The sequence below is a fragment of the Terrapene carolina genome, unplaced genomic scaffold, assembly GCF_002925995.2.
Source record: "Terrapene carolina triunguis isolate 2854851 unplaced genomic scaffold, T_m_triunguis-2.0 Scaffold234, whole genome shotgun sequence".
Lineage (NCBI taxonomy): Eukaryota > Metazoa > Chordata > Testudines > Emydidae > Terrapene > Terrapene triunguis.
In genome coordinates, this window is record NW_020664585.1 from 10,955,429 (window position 1) to 10,973,558 (window position 18,130).

An 18,130-nucleotide genomic window follows, 5' to 3' on the forward strand; every position below is an offset into this window, starting at 1 on the left:
CCAACTCCCACATTAGCATGCATTATTGCTAATAAGATGCAAAAGATGTTGATAAAAATGTCACCAATATATCACTCCTGTATTCATCTGGGAACAATTAGATAAAAAGCTCCTGCCTCTGTCCTGTCCCTTTCAGACTGAACCAACATTTCCCCAGTAAAACTTCAGCCACTAGATTTCTCTGTTTTCCAAATGGCTGAATAACACACTTGAATCAAATTACATTATAACAATAAGTACAGGATTTCACCACCCCATTTGTGGCTATCCTGGTGGTGCAGCCTCTTTCACTCACCTAGCACTTTCATCCGAGGATTTCAAAATGTGTTACAAGCACTAATTAAATTAAGCCTCACAACACCCTTTTCAGCTACGTGTTATTGTTATCACCATTTTACAGATGGGCAAACTGATGCCTAGAGAGATTATTTGACTTGCCCAAGATCACACACCAAGTCCAGAGCAGAGCCAAGCATTGATCCCAGTCTCTTGCTTCTAACCACCAGACAATACTTCCTTTACTATAATCTACTGCACTGCTTATACACATCTGTTCTGACCAGGCATTTTCTCTCTAAATACAGGGGTAGCAGCATCAGAGACTTGGCTGGGCCATGTCAAGTACATACCCACTGGTTTCAGGTCACCTCCTGCTGACCTGTGTTAACTTCAAGGCTTTAAGAATGTAATTTTTTAGTATAGATACATATCTCCTTAAATGGTCATGATGACCAGTGGACCACTGGCTCTTGGTAGAAACCTCACATGCCATCCTTTGGTGAACTATTATGCATGTATCTGACCAAGGGATCCCTGAAAAACCCTACGCACCCCCTTGTGCACTCTGCCAGCTGGTATCAAGAGCTCCCTGGGTCACACATGGGACCTATTTCAGCCATGACGGTATTTGGTCAATTGTGCTATAAATAAAGCTATGCCAATCATATACGGCAACTGCACAAATATAGTGAAAATATTTTTAGCTTAACCCCCCCCCCCTTTTTTTTTGAGGAGGAAGAAATAATTGTGTGCAGCCAACTCTCTGAGGGCAAGCATAAACATGGCTGTGGGTTTTGTTTTCCTCTAAAACGATCTGTCTTCAGTGACTGATGCAATGTACACAGGATATGACACTGATTGCCACCCAAGAGCATCTCAATGGATTCAGCATCCTTCAGGGACTGAGCACTTGAAATATGTGGAATACACCATGGACCACAGCTCTTCTGTTACCATCTCATACTTTTGTCATTCCCTGCCCCATCAATAAAAGAAGACCCAGAACAGTGGAAACTGTAACAAACCAAATTTCAGATATTTAGTTAAATGAACTAAAAAAAGCCTTTGGAATAAAACCCAGTTTCTTTGCTTGTGAAAAACCCAGAGTTCAAAGGATTTCCCCTTTCTCCCACCCTCTTTAATGTATTAATTGGGGTTGTATTCTCTCAAGTAGAGAGGAAAAAATATTGACTATATGATTTTGAAGAGGGATGGGGTTTTTGTGTATACTATGCGAATCAACCTGGAATCTATGGAGAAGAAGTAATGGGGCCGATCAATCTTTATTCCGAGACATTCAACATTTGCATCTTCAGATCCCTTTATAGGCAGCTCATGAAATGATGATATTGATCACAATGCTCAAATTTGTAGTTTTGACAATAAATGCAATTTGTTTTGAGAGGGGGAATAGCTATATAAGATGGATTCATTTGGGTTATTAACTTTCTAAAATAACTCTTCTAGGCAATCATGTGAAAGGCGAGACAGAACTTTTGTACTTTTGAAGATCTGACTCTTTAATTATTATTTTTTGAACAGAGGGACCAAGGCATTTTCACACTGAAAAGTTTACAGTTTGTTGTACAGAAACAAAGGAAGGCCTGCCAGGTGTGCTTCCATGCCAAGGAGAATAGTTATGCTCCCTCTCAAATGACCAGTATTAGGCCATGACACAGCATAAGTAGGACGGGAAGATTCTCAGTGCTTTCAGTTCATAGTGGGTCACACTCATATTTTTTCCAGTGTCGGTTCACATGAATTCATATCATATCAAGTTTCCGGTTTGAACAAAAGACTTCAAAGAGATACACCCCTAGGGAAGCCACACCTCTGAGAAGTGAGGGGAAGCAGTGAAGTCTGCTGGATAGAGTACTAAGTGGAGGAGTGGAGAGACTCATTCAAAGCAATGGGATTTCTGCCTTTTGACTTCAGTGGGGCCAGGATTTTCACCCAACTCTGCCACTGACCTGCTGTGTGATCTTGGGAAATCACTTCCCCTCCCTGTGCCTCTGGTCCCCTTCCCAACCTTAGTCAGTTGTGAGTTTAAATTGCAAGCTCTCAGAGACAGATATCAATACTCACTGTGTGTGTAGACAGTGCTCAGCACAACAGGCCACAACCCTTCCCAGGACTCTAGGTAATAAAAGGTAACAGCAACAAACATTAATGGACTCACCATGCCATATTGAGTAGCTATGTGAATTTATTATTATTTACCATCAGCCTCTGTCACCCCTTCCCTTCTTTGTCTATGACCGTCCCTCGCTGTGCTCTCTAAGGGATGGGATAAGGTTCTTTACTTGTTTTCATTATCATTATTGTTATTCGTTTATTTGAATTGCAGTAAGGCCCACAGGCCCTAAGCGGGATCAGGGCTCCTTTGTGCTAGGAGCTGTACACCTATGATAACAAGGTGACAAGGTGCCTAGAACACTTTGGGGGCACTTAAATAACCAATAAAATAATACTAATAATAACAACACTGAGCTGAAATCAAGGAGTTTTGCATGGCCCTAAGCCAGAACCATGCAAATACTAGAATAATATATGGCTTCTACCCAAAACCCAGCTCTAACTGTCTGGACCAATCAGCTCTGGATCACTAATCTCCAGGTGGGCCTGTACCAGATTTCAGGCTGAGAATGTTTCACCCACTTTCAGTTACATTATAGCAAAAAATGTACACAGCTCTAAAATAAGGCTTGCCTGTATTTCACAGGGGGATGGTAGCCTGTCAACACCATAGCAACACTATGTCCATGTTATTCCTTGAAGCCATGTCAGGTGGAAGGTAACCTTTAAAAAGCTTCTTGTAGAGAGACAGTACAGTGTAGATTGAGGTGCACTGGCAGAGGTGGTAAGGGGCTTTTGCACAACACCTGCCCACTCTACAGTCGCTCAACCCACATATTCTTAAGATCTTAATTCCGGGACCAGTAAATGCAGATGGAGCCAAATCTTGACGCCTTCACTCATTCAAAACCTTTCAAAGGTGAGTCTCAATGTTTGAGGATGTGATTCTGCAAGAACAAAAAACTGCCCCTGTAATTCACTGTGGGGGCAAATCCTGCCAGTCACCAAAGGCACAAATCTGCCCCTCCAAAGAGTAGGCGGAGTTAATGTTCAGTTCTGAACCAGCCCCTAATTTCAAACTATGTCATTTTTAGGGGCATTATTTGATTTTTTTCTGCAGTGATTCAAATTATTAGATAACCTGTGATAAATTCTGCAGGCCTTGCCTGGCATAAGTAACTGGATATGTGGGTTCGCTCTGGGGAAACAGTCTCCAAATTGCAAAGTACAGTTAAAACACCGGTAAAGTAAAAATTGCTTATGCTAGCAATAATGAGTATTGTGTAATAGCTAAAAAAACCCACTTCTGGTATAAACCCAGAAAATTGTGTGTGTGGGGGGGGGTTTCGCCTAGATTTTGTTTCACATCTAAATTTCCTGTAGTAATACATATTTTTATATATATTTTGTACCAGTTTTTATAATGTAATTAAAATAAAAGCAAAGTTAAAATTACAAAAGGACGCTCTAAAAGCAAAACAAGCTTATAATGTAAAATTACACCCTGGTAAACTATGCCAAAAAAAGTAAGCTTGCATTCCTAGTTCATACTTTAAGCCTAGCATTAACAGTGATCCAAATAATTGCAACTACTGTAGTCCTCAATATATGTTGCTAAATAGTAATCTTCAAAAAATCATAGAACCCCAAAATATAATACCAATAAAACAATTGTTAATATACATATAACAAAAGCAGAGGAATGTAGGCCTGGCTTGACCTAAATAGTTGGACATAGGTAAAGCCTCATTTTTAGGAGACAAGATTAGGAAGGTAAATGGATCAGCAAGCTGAAAACAGAATGTCTGTTAAATTTCCTACTGTCTTGTCCATGTGCTGTCATATTATATAGACCTTACTCATCATTTATGCCTTTGTATCTTATCACTTATTTCCTTTGCCTATGCCTGTATCTTAAAGGTAAGGGCACAATTCTGGTCCATTTGGAGTCAGAAGTGTATCTTCCACTAACTAAAATGGTGGCAGGATTGAGCCCTCTATGATAATCAGAGTCTTTGGTGACCCGAGTTTGGTAACATGTACTGAGTATACTTTGATGCACATGGATAATAGATATAGGATTTCTAAGATGTCTTCTTTATTAGGACTGTATACATATTATTGCACATACACGCAGCGTGTTATTTAGGGACAACTTCCTACTCTGTTTCCTGTTTGTTTTACAGAATAAACGACAAGAAGATTCAAAGAGTGGACCAATCCTTTGGGGACACTAAGTGCTTAGTGTGAAGTATTGAGCATCTTACCTCCCAGTGAAGATAATGGGAACTAAGGGCACTTATGTTCAACACCATGCAGACGTGCTCACTGACTCACAAATCAGCCTTTTACATTGCTACTTTCTTTTACCTCTACAGAGAAGAAACACACCGATCCTTCCATACACACACACACAATGTTAAACATTGCTTGAACACTGCTGGTGGAAAGCCTAATGCTTTAAATCTCTACCATTTTTAGCTTTTTCTTATCTATATTACTTGATAGACCTGCCCTGCTCTCCCCTTCTCCAATAACATTCTCCTTTAAAGTAATTGCAATTATTAACAGAACACTCAGCCCTGGACTTAGCTTTACTGCCTTAGTTTTGTGACCATTAAGGAAGAGAAATATTTAACAGAATAAATTAAAACCTATCGTGCCAGATTGTTTGAAGTGGCCTTTAATCTTCTGGACTGTTAAAAAAGTGCAGCTGGTTATTTCATTTGGAGATCAGACCAAAGCAATTCCCCTCCCTTCTTTTTCTTCTCTTTTTGTGAGAGAATTTTGACAGCCTGGAGAAATAGTGTCTATCTTGGTTCCAGCCACTGCCCCAAAGGTGTAATGCAGTAGATGAGTTCAAAGTAGCTTGTTTCACTGCTAATTTCAGAGGGCAAGTACTGCTTCTTGTTCCCCTCACTTAACAGACAAATTGACCTTCTCATTCTAGACCAGAAGATTTCTGAAAAACCTCACACACTAAAAAAAGCTGCTTTTCCATTGGCATAACATTCAGGTGTTCACTCCCCAAAACCTCAGGACCTAAACTTGACCCAGAACTTTCTACAAAAATGTATTAAAATCTATCCCATGGCCAGATGTTCAAGTAATGATCATTAAGATTTTTTCCCCTAGGAAGATGGTTGCTCAAATTGCCCTGGCTAACTTTCCTTACAACACAATGACCAGTAGCTGATAATTGCCCTGATTTCAATGGAAGATTAGCAGGCAGCTCTTAACACTTTGTCCTGGTCTACACTGGGGGTGGGGGTCGATATAAGATATGCAACTTCAGCTACGGGAATAGCATAGCTGAAGTCAACGTATCTTATTTCGACTTACCTCCCGTCCTCATGGCGCGGGATCAACGGCCGCGGCTCCCCCGTCGACTCCGCTACCGCTGCTCGCCCTGGTGGAGTTCTGGAGTCAACGGGAGCGCATTCGGGGATCGATATATCGCGTCTAGATGAAACGCGATATATCGATCCCCGATAGATTGATCACTACCCGCCAATCGGGCGGTAGTCTGGACGTACCCTGTATCTCCTTTCACTAGAAGATTAGTGCCTCATCATCATAGCTTGTCTATGAGGTTCATATCTTACATTGAGGAACAGCAGCACTTCTCTCCTGCACTATAAGCAGTGTGGTATTTCTTTACTCTTCCTTTCTGGCTTAACCTTGTCACCTAAACTACTTGGCAAGTTAACTTTTTGGCAGTGCTCTTGCAAAACTTTCTCAGCTTCTTGGCCTGTCACCTTTTCTTTGTCCTGAAAAGACTAGGGGTCAGAGATGCAAGTAGGGTGACCAGACAGCAAGTGTGAAAAATTGGGACGGGGGTGGGTGGTAATAGGAGCCTATATAAGAAAAAAGACCCAAAAATCGGGACTGTCCCTATAAAATCAGGACATCTGGTCACCCTAGACACAAGTCCCTTTTGTGAGCTCATCTGTACAAAGCAGGTAACCAGTGAGGACAGACTCAAATTTATATGGCCCAGCTCTGCCATTGTCTATTGGACGACCTTGGGTACCACTCCATGCATTAGTTTCCCCATGTGTAAAATGGGGATAATGACACTGATCTCCTTTCCAAAGTGTTCTGACTCTGAGATCTACTGATGAAAAGCGCTATAGAAGACTTAGATATTATACAATTACTTCATTAAACTGAACATGGTCAATTCTAAGGGACAAAGGTCCCAGCAAAGATTGAAAGTGAGGAAGACGACAATAGCCTTTTGGTCTGTCATTGGCTTTCCCAGCTTTTGGTACACACACAACACTGAATTTCCTACCTGTCCAAGGTAAAGACTTACCCAAAGGCTAAACAGGCCAATCTAACCCCTCATCTAAATAGACATGCTGTCCTGTGCAACTAACAGTTTTGGGAAATCCCTTAATCTAGCACAGGATCTTCACAGGCTGCAGGGACGATTCCTAAGCAGAAGAAAAAGGCTTGTTTTCTGTTTCTCAAACAAGCGAAGGTTCAAGCTTTGACTAACCACCACATTCACCCACACTCTGGAAGCTATTTTAACCCTTGCTGCTAGGATATTAGGGCCTAGTTACTATGCTGACTGGATCTGTATAAGCACAATTACATCCAAAGCTATATTGAAAGAATACTAATGTTGTGAGTCAAAAGTTAAGGAATGCCAGAATTAGGGTTGCCTATGAAATCTTAATTCAGCCACCTTGTTTGCATGCACTGTGATGCAGTCTTTATTTAAATGATCACATACTATTTTTTCCATGGGATCACAGCTCTAACTAACCCCTTGCATCTCTTTCCTCCGTTTACCCCCGTATCTTGCCTTATCCCCTCGGCATTTGAGTCAGGTGGTTTTCTGCTCCACGCTGCTTTGGAGCCAGAAGTCTCAGAGTACCCCGGTGCCACCGTGGCCCCCAGCAGCCAAAAGGAGCAATTGCAGGGAATGTCTTGCTAGGACCTCGCCGCTCTGGGCTGGAGCACACTCAGTTGCGTTGTGATGGTGGCGCAGAAACAGTCCAGTCAGCACATAGGAGCTGCGAGGGGGTGGAGCATGCTCAGTGAACATGGAATTTTCAGAGAATTTAGCTGCCAAACTCTAACAAGTTTTGATTGGACATGTCTGAACTGAGATTTTTCAAAGGCTCATAACTGGGCCAAATTTGGGTGGACTTTAACAGGAACAGCAAAAGGCCCATCCCTGACCACAAACAATTATTCATGGCAGATGCCGTATCTGTATTCTGCACTTATGTTCTGAAAATCCACCCCGGGGGTACACAATGTGTACAATGGGTGCCTGGCCGTTTAAGGGGACATGGGCCCAGCCACACTATGACACACTTAACTCACCTCCCCAGGTGGAGACAATGAACACTGTCATCTGACAGGCAGGCCACGTGGCTAAATCAGATTTTTTGGCACATAGTTAAAACAGAAAGCTGGAGAAAGCAGGAAAAACTCCAGGTAGAAAGTCCTGGTTGTTGCTGCCCGACAGAGAGCAGGGAGAGACTCCAAGAGCAAGAGGGCTGCCTGTGCTGTTCTATACAGAGAGACTCTCCCTAATTCCCAGGCAGAAGGCCTAGGGGTGCAAGCCTGTAGGGAGCAGGAGCCAGATGGGAAGGCTGAAGTGCTAGATAAAAACCTCAGCAGGGTCAGGACTCAGAACCCTGCGCTGAGGGTTGTGATCCATCTCGGAAGGCTGGATGTTCTTTTGTTTCCTCGTGAACTCTGTTAATAAATCCCGACCCCAAGAAGGGATGTTACTCAAGACATGAAAGCCTAAATTGAAATTATTGGGGAGCCCAAAAGGGGGACACTAAAGCAGTGGCTAGCCGGAAGCCAGATTGGGTAGACAGCACTGCTACACTTAGTTTCTGTACCTAAATAAGCATCTGAATTATCACTAGCGGTTCATTAGTACATCTGTTTGCTTGGTTATAGATCGAGATTATAGTTGTGGTTGATACAAGAAACAGAAGAACCATTAATTTTCATAAACAAGGTTACTCCTTTAAAATTCAGAGTAGGAGATATTTTTTACTATAGTGCTATGTAAATATAATGAGGGAGCCAAACGCAGAGGCCCAAGGCAAAAAGCAAAATATGGCTTTTACAATAACCATTTTAAATGCCCACAACTTCAAGGGTCTAATTCCCTAGGCTGCATTTTTAAAACTGTGCATTTATCCCAATGTGCGAGAGACAGCTAAAATCCTGATCATTTGCTGCTTAGTGCCTGTGCAAACAAGACCTATTTTCATGTGGACGATGAGAACAAAATCTTGGGTTTGGATAAATAGTAATTTTTCATCAGGATGTTGTAATTCTTTCAGAGATTCCTAAAAACCTGAAATCAATGTTGATTTTATATGTTAATTAAATGTATGAAATAAGAGCAGAACACACACATACCTCTCTCATATAAAGTTGCACAGCATCGTTAATTCTGCCATTTCCTAATTTTTGAGTGTTTGACAGTGTGACCTTAATAGTCTTTTAATGTAGTATAACACGTGTGTATAGGTGGATAGGTATGTGGACATACATAGGTAGATGCCCCTACACACACACACACACACAGTGTATAACATCTGTAATAAATTTCAATGTATTTTCTGATCTTTTATGTGCCTTTCACCTGCCTGCATTCACCTCACACAAAGGGCTCTGCATGTGGCTGTAAGAAACAAATTAATTGCTTTCAGCAATTAACAGGAAGATGCATCTCAGAGGAAACATGTCATAATCAGTCAGTTTCCAGGTACAATATTTGCCACCTAAACCAGTCTTAATTGGATTGAAAATTACATGGGTTAATTATTTTCCTTCCTAATTTTTAGCAGCTTCAAAACTAAATGTAAGAGTCAGATAATCTGGAAATGAAGAAGTTTTCACTCCACACTTGACATTCTTTTGTTCACAGGATAGCAAATGTGTTTTGCATTTATGCATTAAATACAATCCTGTTTGCAAAGCTACTGACCATTCAGAGGCTTATGTACTACGTGGAAGATGCAGTACACTACTAATCACAGTTATATACAGGGATCAGAATATTTTCAGGGAGCGATTATAGGCAATGAGAGTTGCAAGTGCTCTGCACCTCTAAAACTAGGCCATTTTAAATAAGATATCTAATTATGAGTTTAGGTGGCTAACTTTAGGAATACAAGTTTGAAAACATTGGTTTATGGACTAGATTGTCAAAAATTAGTGCTTCAATTGTGTTTGCAAAATATTCTAACAAATCACCTGCTACAGACAACAGACATGGTCATCAGGGATCGAATAAAGACTCAGAAACACAGGACTCTACCTCTCATATGTACTGCTGGTCAGAAAAATTCCAAAAAACATTTTTTCATTAGAATGTGCAGATTTGTCAAAATCTAACCATGTCGTGGAGATGATTCAATTTTGACGAAGTTCTAATGGAACCCAGGCACAGTTCCAATGGAATCCTGTGTGCCAGGCAGGTTTGAAACCTGCCTGGTTTCCTGCCAGCTTGCGCATTCAGGTCATCAGTAGCCTGCTTGCCAGACTGCTACAGAGTCAGGGATTCCAGGGCCCATGGCAGCCCACCAGGCTGACTGAACTAGAGCAGGAACTCCATTCCCTATATGCAGAATTTCAAAACTTCTTGTTTTCATTCCAAATGGGAACAAAATCCAAATCCTCTGAATCACTATTAGTGATCGTTGTTTGCCCTCAGGACCAGCAACTACGTGCTTAAAGCCTGATCCTGTGAAGTCAATGAGATGTTTTCCATTGTCTTCAGTGGGCTTCGGTTCAGATCGTATTGGCCTCATTCGGAGAGGCATTTTGAAATCATTGAGAGCTACAAATTCCGAGTGTCTCTCGGGATCCACCCTATAGCTGCTACACTGGAACACTCACGTACAAAGATATAAGTAAATGCGCAGAACATGCCTCCTAAACACAGTCAAAATGTGCAAATGCAGCTATCAGTAGGTGCTCAGCCAAGTACCCATTTGTACATACAAATGTATGTTCCTTGTGCAATTACTTGTTTCTAGATGTGTTCCTATAGATAGATATATCGATACACCTCTACCCCAATATAACGCGACCCGATATAACACGAATTCGGATATAACGCGGTAAAGTAGTGCTCCGGGGGGCGGGAACGGGGGGTGGGGGGGGACTGCACACTCCGGTGGATCAAAGCAAGTTCGATATAACGCGGTTTCACCTATAACGCGGTAAGATTTTTTGGCTCCCGAGGACAGCGTTATATCGGGGTAAAGGTGTATATAGATATATCTATAGATATATAGATATTGGGGCACAGGCCCTAATCCTTCAAGCACTTATGCATGTGCTTAATTTTGATTTCTATGCACTACTCATTTTAGTAAAGGACATGTCTAAGTGTCTGCAGCTTTGGGTCCTTATGACAATCTGTCCTTCTCCGTTGCTCTCTTGACTCAGAGCGGGTCAAAATATGGACGTGGGGTTGTGGAAAAACGTGACTTTTCATAAAATAAATTAAAACTCCAAACCCAAATGTTTTTGGCCCAAATCTGAAAATGTTACAGTGGGTTTGTTGGTTTTTTAATGAAAAGTCAAAAATTTCTGCAGAAAGCAGATACGTCTTGCAACCCCCCCCCCCCCCCCCCCCCCGACACACACACTTAGTTAAAAACCCAATTTTCCATTGAAAAACAGTTGCAATGAAAAATTTCCAGCCAGCCCTACTCAGGAAGAGTTGCTACCTTTATTCAGGTTGAAACTTTTTCTGTTTCTTTTTTCCTCCCTTCTTTATCTTTTTTTCCTTCAATGTATTCTATTGTCAGCTTTTTCCTCATGAGAGTTGGGTATGTCTACACTGCAAGTGAAGGTGTGATTGAGCACAGATCTACATACCCATGCTAGCTTTAATTAGGCTAGGATGAGTAACAATCATAGCATAGACATTGTGGCACAGGTTTCAGTACGCGATAGCTACCCAAGTACAAGCCCACCCAAAAGCCTAGGTATGCACCTGGGTTTCTAGACTGTATTGCCACTACTATTTTTAGCCATGCCTACCCTTACTTACAGTCACACCTTCGCTCGCAGTATAAATATACCCTTCTAGGTCATTATCTCCTCTTGTCTGAGGGTAAACTGTACCTCTGAGCTCCACCACCCAAGCTACTGTCTACAACTCAGACTTTTATTTTGCATGAGTGAATTGTGTGTATCTGTCATGGGTTGTCATTTATTACACAGTGCCTTTTAATCCAGTCATCGGTTGCAATCCCCACTTGCAAAAAACCAAACCAAACCCAATCAAACCAGTCATTCTGAAAACAATGTGACATTTCTGGGGGGGAAAAAAAGTTAAATATGGAGGCTGAGCAGCAATCTAAAAGGGTCGAGCAGCAAGCAAAATGCTGGCGACGAGAAAGACGAGACGTGTATTTAAACTACGAACACGTTAATAGGACAAGTTGCAAATCGAGTACAAGAGCCCTGATTGAGAGATACAACGGCTGCTGGGAGGAAACAGCAATACTATGGTACAGCGACCTGTAGAATTAAATAAGGATCATGACAGGCAACACAAAAGGGCTTCTCAGGATTGATGTGAAATTCACAGTCTCAACGATGGCTCATGCAGTCCTGCAGCAGGCAGCAGATGTCCAAATGTCAGTGGAACATGAAGAGCACTGTAAGTACGGTTGTGATGGGGAGCAGCCTAGAAGAGTGGGATATTTGTTTGCATTGCCTTAGAGACCTCAGTTCTAATGGCTGGCGCAGGATTGTTGGGGGCAGGTCTTGAGGACTGACCCAATCCCAAAATGATATTAAAGTACCCACTAAAAATCAGTAAAAGCAGCAAAGAGTCCTGTGGCACCTTATAGACTAACAGACTAACATCTGTTAGTCTATAAGGTGCCACAGGACTCTTTGCTGCTTTTACAGATCCAGACTAACACGGCTACCCCTCTGATACTTAAAAATCAGTAGTAACTAGCTCTTGTCATCAGTAGACAATGTGCTTTACAAAGGAAGTCTGTATCATTGCCCTCGGTTTACAGATGGGGAAACTGAGGCACAGAGATGATGTGGCCCTCAGTCACTCACCACACCAATGGCAGAGCCAGGAACAGAACCCAGGTCCTTCCAGTGCTCCATCTATTAGGGCACATTGTCCTCCTTGTTATGAGAGCTGTCATTGGTTAGTCCTGGCACCTGTTCTGGGTTAGCTTTGGGTGTCACAAGATTCCCTATAAGAAGCAGCAGCAGCCACAGTCCGCTCCTTGCTGCTCTGTCTCGTCCCACAACACTCACCATTCTTCCCATGCACAGAATATGCCTTCTTCACAGGAGTTGCTGTGTCACAAATTATTGGGCCATATCCTGAGCTGGTGTAAACTGTCATAACTCCATTGAAGTCAACAGGAAAAAATGCTTTTAGCTGATACATAGTAATATTTTTCTTTAGATTTATTATTCATGATTCCTTGGGCATAGTGACTGATGGAGTGACACACACCATATGTTGTATTATCAAACATAGGTTAGACAGTCGGATATCTCTAAGGATAGTTAAGTACTGGAATAGGTTATCAAGGGAGGTTGTGGGATCCCTGTCACTGGAGGTTTTTAAGAACAGGTTAGAAAACACCTGTCAGGCCTGGTCTAGGTCCTGCCTCAGTGAAGGGGGGCTGAACTAGATGACCTCTTGAGGTCCCTTCCAGCTCTGCATTTCTATGGCTCTACATGTGAAAATACAAGATGAGTGGGGAAATCAGGTAAGATGAGGGGGTGGGGTTGACTTAGGCCTTGTCTACACTACCGCTTAAGTAGACATAAGTTACGTCCCTCGGGGGAGTAAAAAATCCACTCCCCTGAGCGACTTAACTTACGTAGACCTAATGCAGTGTCTACACCGCGCTATGTCAGTGGGAGATGTTCTCCCGTTGACATAGCTTCCGCCTCTCTTCGAGGTGGATTAATTACGTCGATGGGAGAGTGCTCTCCTGTCAACTTTACGCACCATCACCAGACCCGCTAAATTGACACCCCTGCATCGATTGCAGCAGCACTGATTTAGCCCAGTAGTGAAGACAAGCCCTAAGATACTGGGTAGCACCGGGCTATGGAACATTTTGAAAACCAGTCTTGAGGATGAAAAAAAAGAATGGTCCAGTGGTTACAGCATAAGGCTAGGACATGGAAAACCTGGCTTCAGTTCTCTACTCTACAACAGGTTTCCTGTGTGACCTTGCACTTCTTCTCTTTGTGCCTCCTTTTCTCATCTGTAAAATGGGCATAATAGCACTGCCCTACCTCCCAGGGGAGCTCGGAGGGTAACTTTGTTAGAGACTATACGGTGTAAGATAGACTGACCATTTGGAATTGGTCTTAGAGATGGTTTAGCAAGCCAGTGACGGAGACAGAGGATGGACGTGATATAGGCTTGTTTCCTATAGCATGAGACTCATATGGCTTCCCGAGAGCAAGGATTTCATGAAGCCCCCCAGTAGTTAGGGAATTACAATAGTTAATATAGTAAGTGTCTAAGGTGCCATTCAATAATAATGAGGGTTTCAAGCGGAGGTAAGTACAAAGTCTTACAACATCCCTGAGACAAAGTCAGCCAGTTTTACAAGTAAGAAAGGGTGCAGGCAGTGATATTAAGTTTTGTTCATGGTACATTTCAATATTATGTTTATTGAATCAGTGCTTGCGAGAGGTGCCAGGGAAACAGCACTGAGACCGAGAACAGCTTCAACACAGGTAGCAGCTGTGCAAGCAACCCCCGTTCCCTCCCAACCACCACTTGGTCCATGCACCCCAGCCATGGCACAGAGGGAACCTCTAGGGGGAGGGAAAGCATCAATAGGATACCTAAGTCCTCGTTCAGTCCTTGGCCTTTCTGATATTGCCAACATGGGTACAGAATTGCAGTGGTGTGTTTTTGTCATGTAGGCATCTACCCACGAGAAACTGAATCCCGGCAACAAATCCCCATTAGATGGTAAATTTCAGTCACTATCAGCCTGAACTGGGCTTGAATCAAAGACCTAGAAGTCTATCACCTGAGCCATAAGCTCCCAGTGGCCAGGGGCTTTAAAGTCCATCTCAGAAAATACACCTATCATGCAAGATGATATTTCACTTCTTATATGGAGAAGCACGAGGCCCTATGGAGCATCGAGTAGCAATGAAATACAATCCTAATAATGATTCCAGTAGCTTACCATAGAATCAAACAGTAAGCTGGTCTCCTGGGTGCCCTCACTTTACAAAGTATGTAGGTTGTTTGGTTTCTGTTCCCCCTCCCCCTTCTTAATGCTCCTCCCCACATCCTCTGTGAAAATGTAATTTTGTATAAATTATTGTGTAGCACCTTTTCTCTGCATTCCCATGCTCAATTTTTGGCAGAGCATCATACATAAAGAACAAAATTCATAAAACTGCACAATGAGGCTGGAATTCAATATAAAAGATCCAGACCTTAAGAAAAGGTGCAAATTGAAAGCAGGCTCCAGAGAACACAGGAAAACTCATATTTCAAATGACACCTAAAGCTGGAACGCATTCTCAGAAGGCTATGGGGCGGGGGGGAGGGGAGCAAGAACTGCTTGTTTTTATAGAAAACCAGAAAGAGGGGTGGAGTGTGTGTTTATCACACACTCCAGCTACGCAACCCCCACATACTCACTGGGGTCACAGGGACAGTTCTGCCTTGTAGCCGCACACCCAAATCGAGTCTTAAGATTTCTCTTCTTTTGTAGCTGAATCATTTATGGATAACAGGCATCCCTTGCAACCGGCCAGCCAGCCTGTTGTCCCAGTGAAGTAGGTGTTCCCCTAGGAACTCCCATATTGGATCATATAGTCCAGTAGCCAGTTTCCAACGGTGGCCAGTACCAGATTCTTCAGAGGAAGGTGCAAGAAGCCCTGCAGGAGGTAGTTATGGAATAACCTGCCCACAAAGAAAGTTTCTCCTTAGGAAAGAGGGGAAAGACGTGGTTAGGGTGCTACCCAAATCCCAGGTGCTAGACTCAGACTTCGGAGATCCCCCTTCATTTCCCTGCCCTGCTGCAGACCTCTTGCGCAACCTTCCGGAGGCACTTAGGGCTAGATTCCAAAAAGGACATAGGTGTCTAACCTCTACTTTAGGAGCCTAACTCCCAGAATCAGGCCCCACTGGGATTCACAAAACCCCTGCACAGCTGCTGCTGAACCCGGGAGGCACCTAAACTCGCTCAGCACCTAAATGTTTGCAGTAAAATGTCCGCGGGGCACCTCTGTTTCTGCCTCTGGCTATGCGCACTGAAGCTCCACACCAGGCGTCCAGACACCTAAGCCTCAGAGTGACGCAGGACCCAGGGAAAGATGGGTATTCCACTACCTAACCCCCCTGATGCAGTAGCCGCATTCAGAACCCACCGACCACACGGGGCCCCTATAGACAAGCTTACACGAGGAGGAGGAGGAGGAGGATGACCTCCCCATAACTTTTAGCCCAGTGGTTAGAGTCGTCATCTGAGAAGTGAGAGACCCCTGGTTTATTCCCCCTCTCCGCCTGAGGGAAAGAAGGGATCTGCCACCTCTTAGGAGAGGGCCCTAACCACGGGGCTATATGGAATAGTCTGATCAGGGGCTTCCTCAAGCTCTCCTGTTGAAGCTGTTCCACTTAGAAAAAAAAAAAAAAAAAAGCATTGGAGCAGTGGGTTTAGATCCTAAGTCTGCCACCTCCCAGGTGAATGCTCTAATCACTAGTCTACATTGTCATTCTTTGCTTCTTTCATTTTATTCACAGTAGAGCAGCTTCAACAGGAGCTGCTGAGAGAGACTCACACCAGACTAGCCCTAGTGGCTGGGGACTTACCTGAGAGGTTGCAGATCCCTGTTCAAACTCCTTCTCCCCCTTATGTGGAGGGGGGCACTTGAACTAGTGATCTCCCCAGCCACTGGGCTAAACATTTTGTGGCAGGTTTTCCTCTTTGAAACAGCACAAGCACCTAACCCAGAGGTGGGCAAACTATGGCCCGTAGGCCACATCCAGCCCGTGGAACCGTCCTGCCCAGCCCCCGAGCTCCTGACCTGGGAGGGGTAGGAGTTCTGGAGGCAGTCAGGGGACAGGGAGAAGGGGTGGTTGGATAGGGCAGGGGTTCCGGGGGGGGGCGTCAGGAATGAGAGGAGGGGTTGGATGGGGCGGCAGGGGTCCAGGGGCAGTCAGGGGACAGGGGTCCCAGACGGGCCATCAGGGAACAGGGGGGTTGGATGGGGCAGGAATCCCGGCGGGGTGGGCAGATAGGAGGTAGGGGCTGGGCCAGGACCCAGCCCCTAACGGGCCCTCCATACAATATACGAAACCCGATGTGGCCCTCAGGCCAAAAAGTTTGCCCGCCCCTGACCTAACCCCAGGAGAATCCCATTCTACGGTGATCTCTCCCCATGCATAGACGCCTAACCCAGGCTTTGTGAATCCCAGTGATTTTCTAGGTGCCTAAAAGTGAGGTGTGGCAATGCTCAGCATCGCCCTACCTAGGTTTCTTTGTGAATCTAGCCCAGAGTTTCTCCCAGCCTCAGTTTACCATATGTAAAATGGGGATAATAGCAGTTCCCTATCTCACAGGGATGCTGGGAGGAGAAATATATTAAAGGTTGTTAGGTGCTCAGATTCTGTGGTAATGAGCATATAAGTTCCTAAGATAAATAGAGAAAGTTTCTCTCTAACCTCATTAACTAGAGATTGGGGGATGCCTGAATCATGAGGGTTTCCAAAAGCATCTATTTTAAATCCTCAGTACTACAATTCTGGATGTTCCCCTTATCCATAAAACTATCCATTACGAGAAGAAGCCATTAAAGACACTCAGTATGACATAAATAACCATATTCATTGCATTTCATCTTTGTACCTGTGGTTAGAATTTAGATAGGAATCATTAAAAAGTCTAAATACATATTAGACTACGCTACATACTGACACTAGCCTTCCAATTTGTGCACTGCTGTATGCTGACCGAGAAGGGGAAATTAACTTTCAATGACTTTCTTGCCACAAAGTGGGATTCCCTCTCACCCTAAACCACCACATGTAGCCCCGTTCCTAACCTTAACTCAAGCTTTAAAAACCTCTGTCACCTGCTGTCATAACTATAAAGGGAAGGGCAACAGCCCTCCTGTGTACAATACTATAAAATCCCTCCTGGCCAGAGACTCCAAAATCCCTTTTACCTGTAAAGGGTTAAGAAGCTCAGGTAACCTGGCTGACACCTGACCCAAAGGACCAATAAGGGGACAAGATACTTTCAAATCTTGGTGGGGGGAAGGCTTTTGTTTGTGCTCTTTGTTTTGGTGGGAGTTCGCTCTTGGAATTAAGAGGGACCAGACATCAATCCAGGCTCTCCAAATCTTTCTGAACACGTCTCTCATATTTCAAACTTGTAAGTAAACAGCCAGGCAAGGCGTGTTAGTTTTAGCTTTGTTTTCTCAACTTGTAAATGTACCTTTTGCTAGGGTGTTTACCTCTGTTTGCTGTAACTTTGAACCTAAGGCTAGAGGGGGGTCCTCTGGGCTCTTTAAGCTTGATTACCCTGTAAAGTTATTTTCCATCCTGATTTTACAGAGATGATTTTTACCTTTTTCTTTAATTAAAAGCCTTCTTTTTAAGAACCTGATTGATTTTTCTTGTTTTTAGATCCAAGGGGGTTGGATCTTGATCCACCAGGAGTTGGTGGGAGAGAGGAGGGGGGATGGTTAATTTCTCCTTGTTTTAAGATCCAAGGGGTTTGGATCTGTATTCACCAGG

General features: G+C 43.5%; 1 protein-coding gene across 1 annotated transcript in view; it reads right to left on the reverse strand.

Annotated features, from left to right (window-relative positions):
* TMEM132D (transmembrane protein 132D) overlaps nucleotides 1–18,130 on the reverse strand; it is a 408,468-nt gene that overhangs the window by 205,569 nt on the left and 184,769 nt on the right. The gene's annotated exons all lie outside the window — the stretch shown is intronic.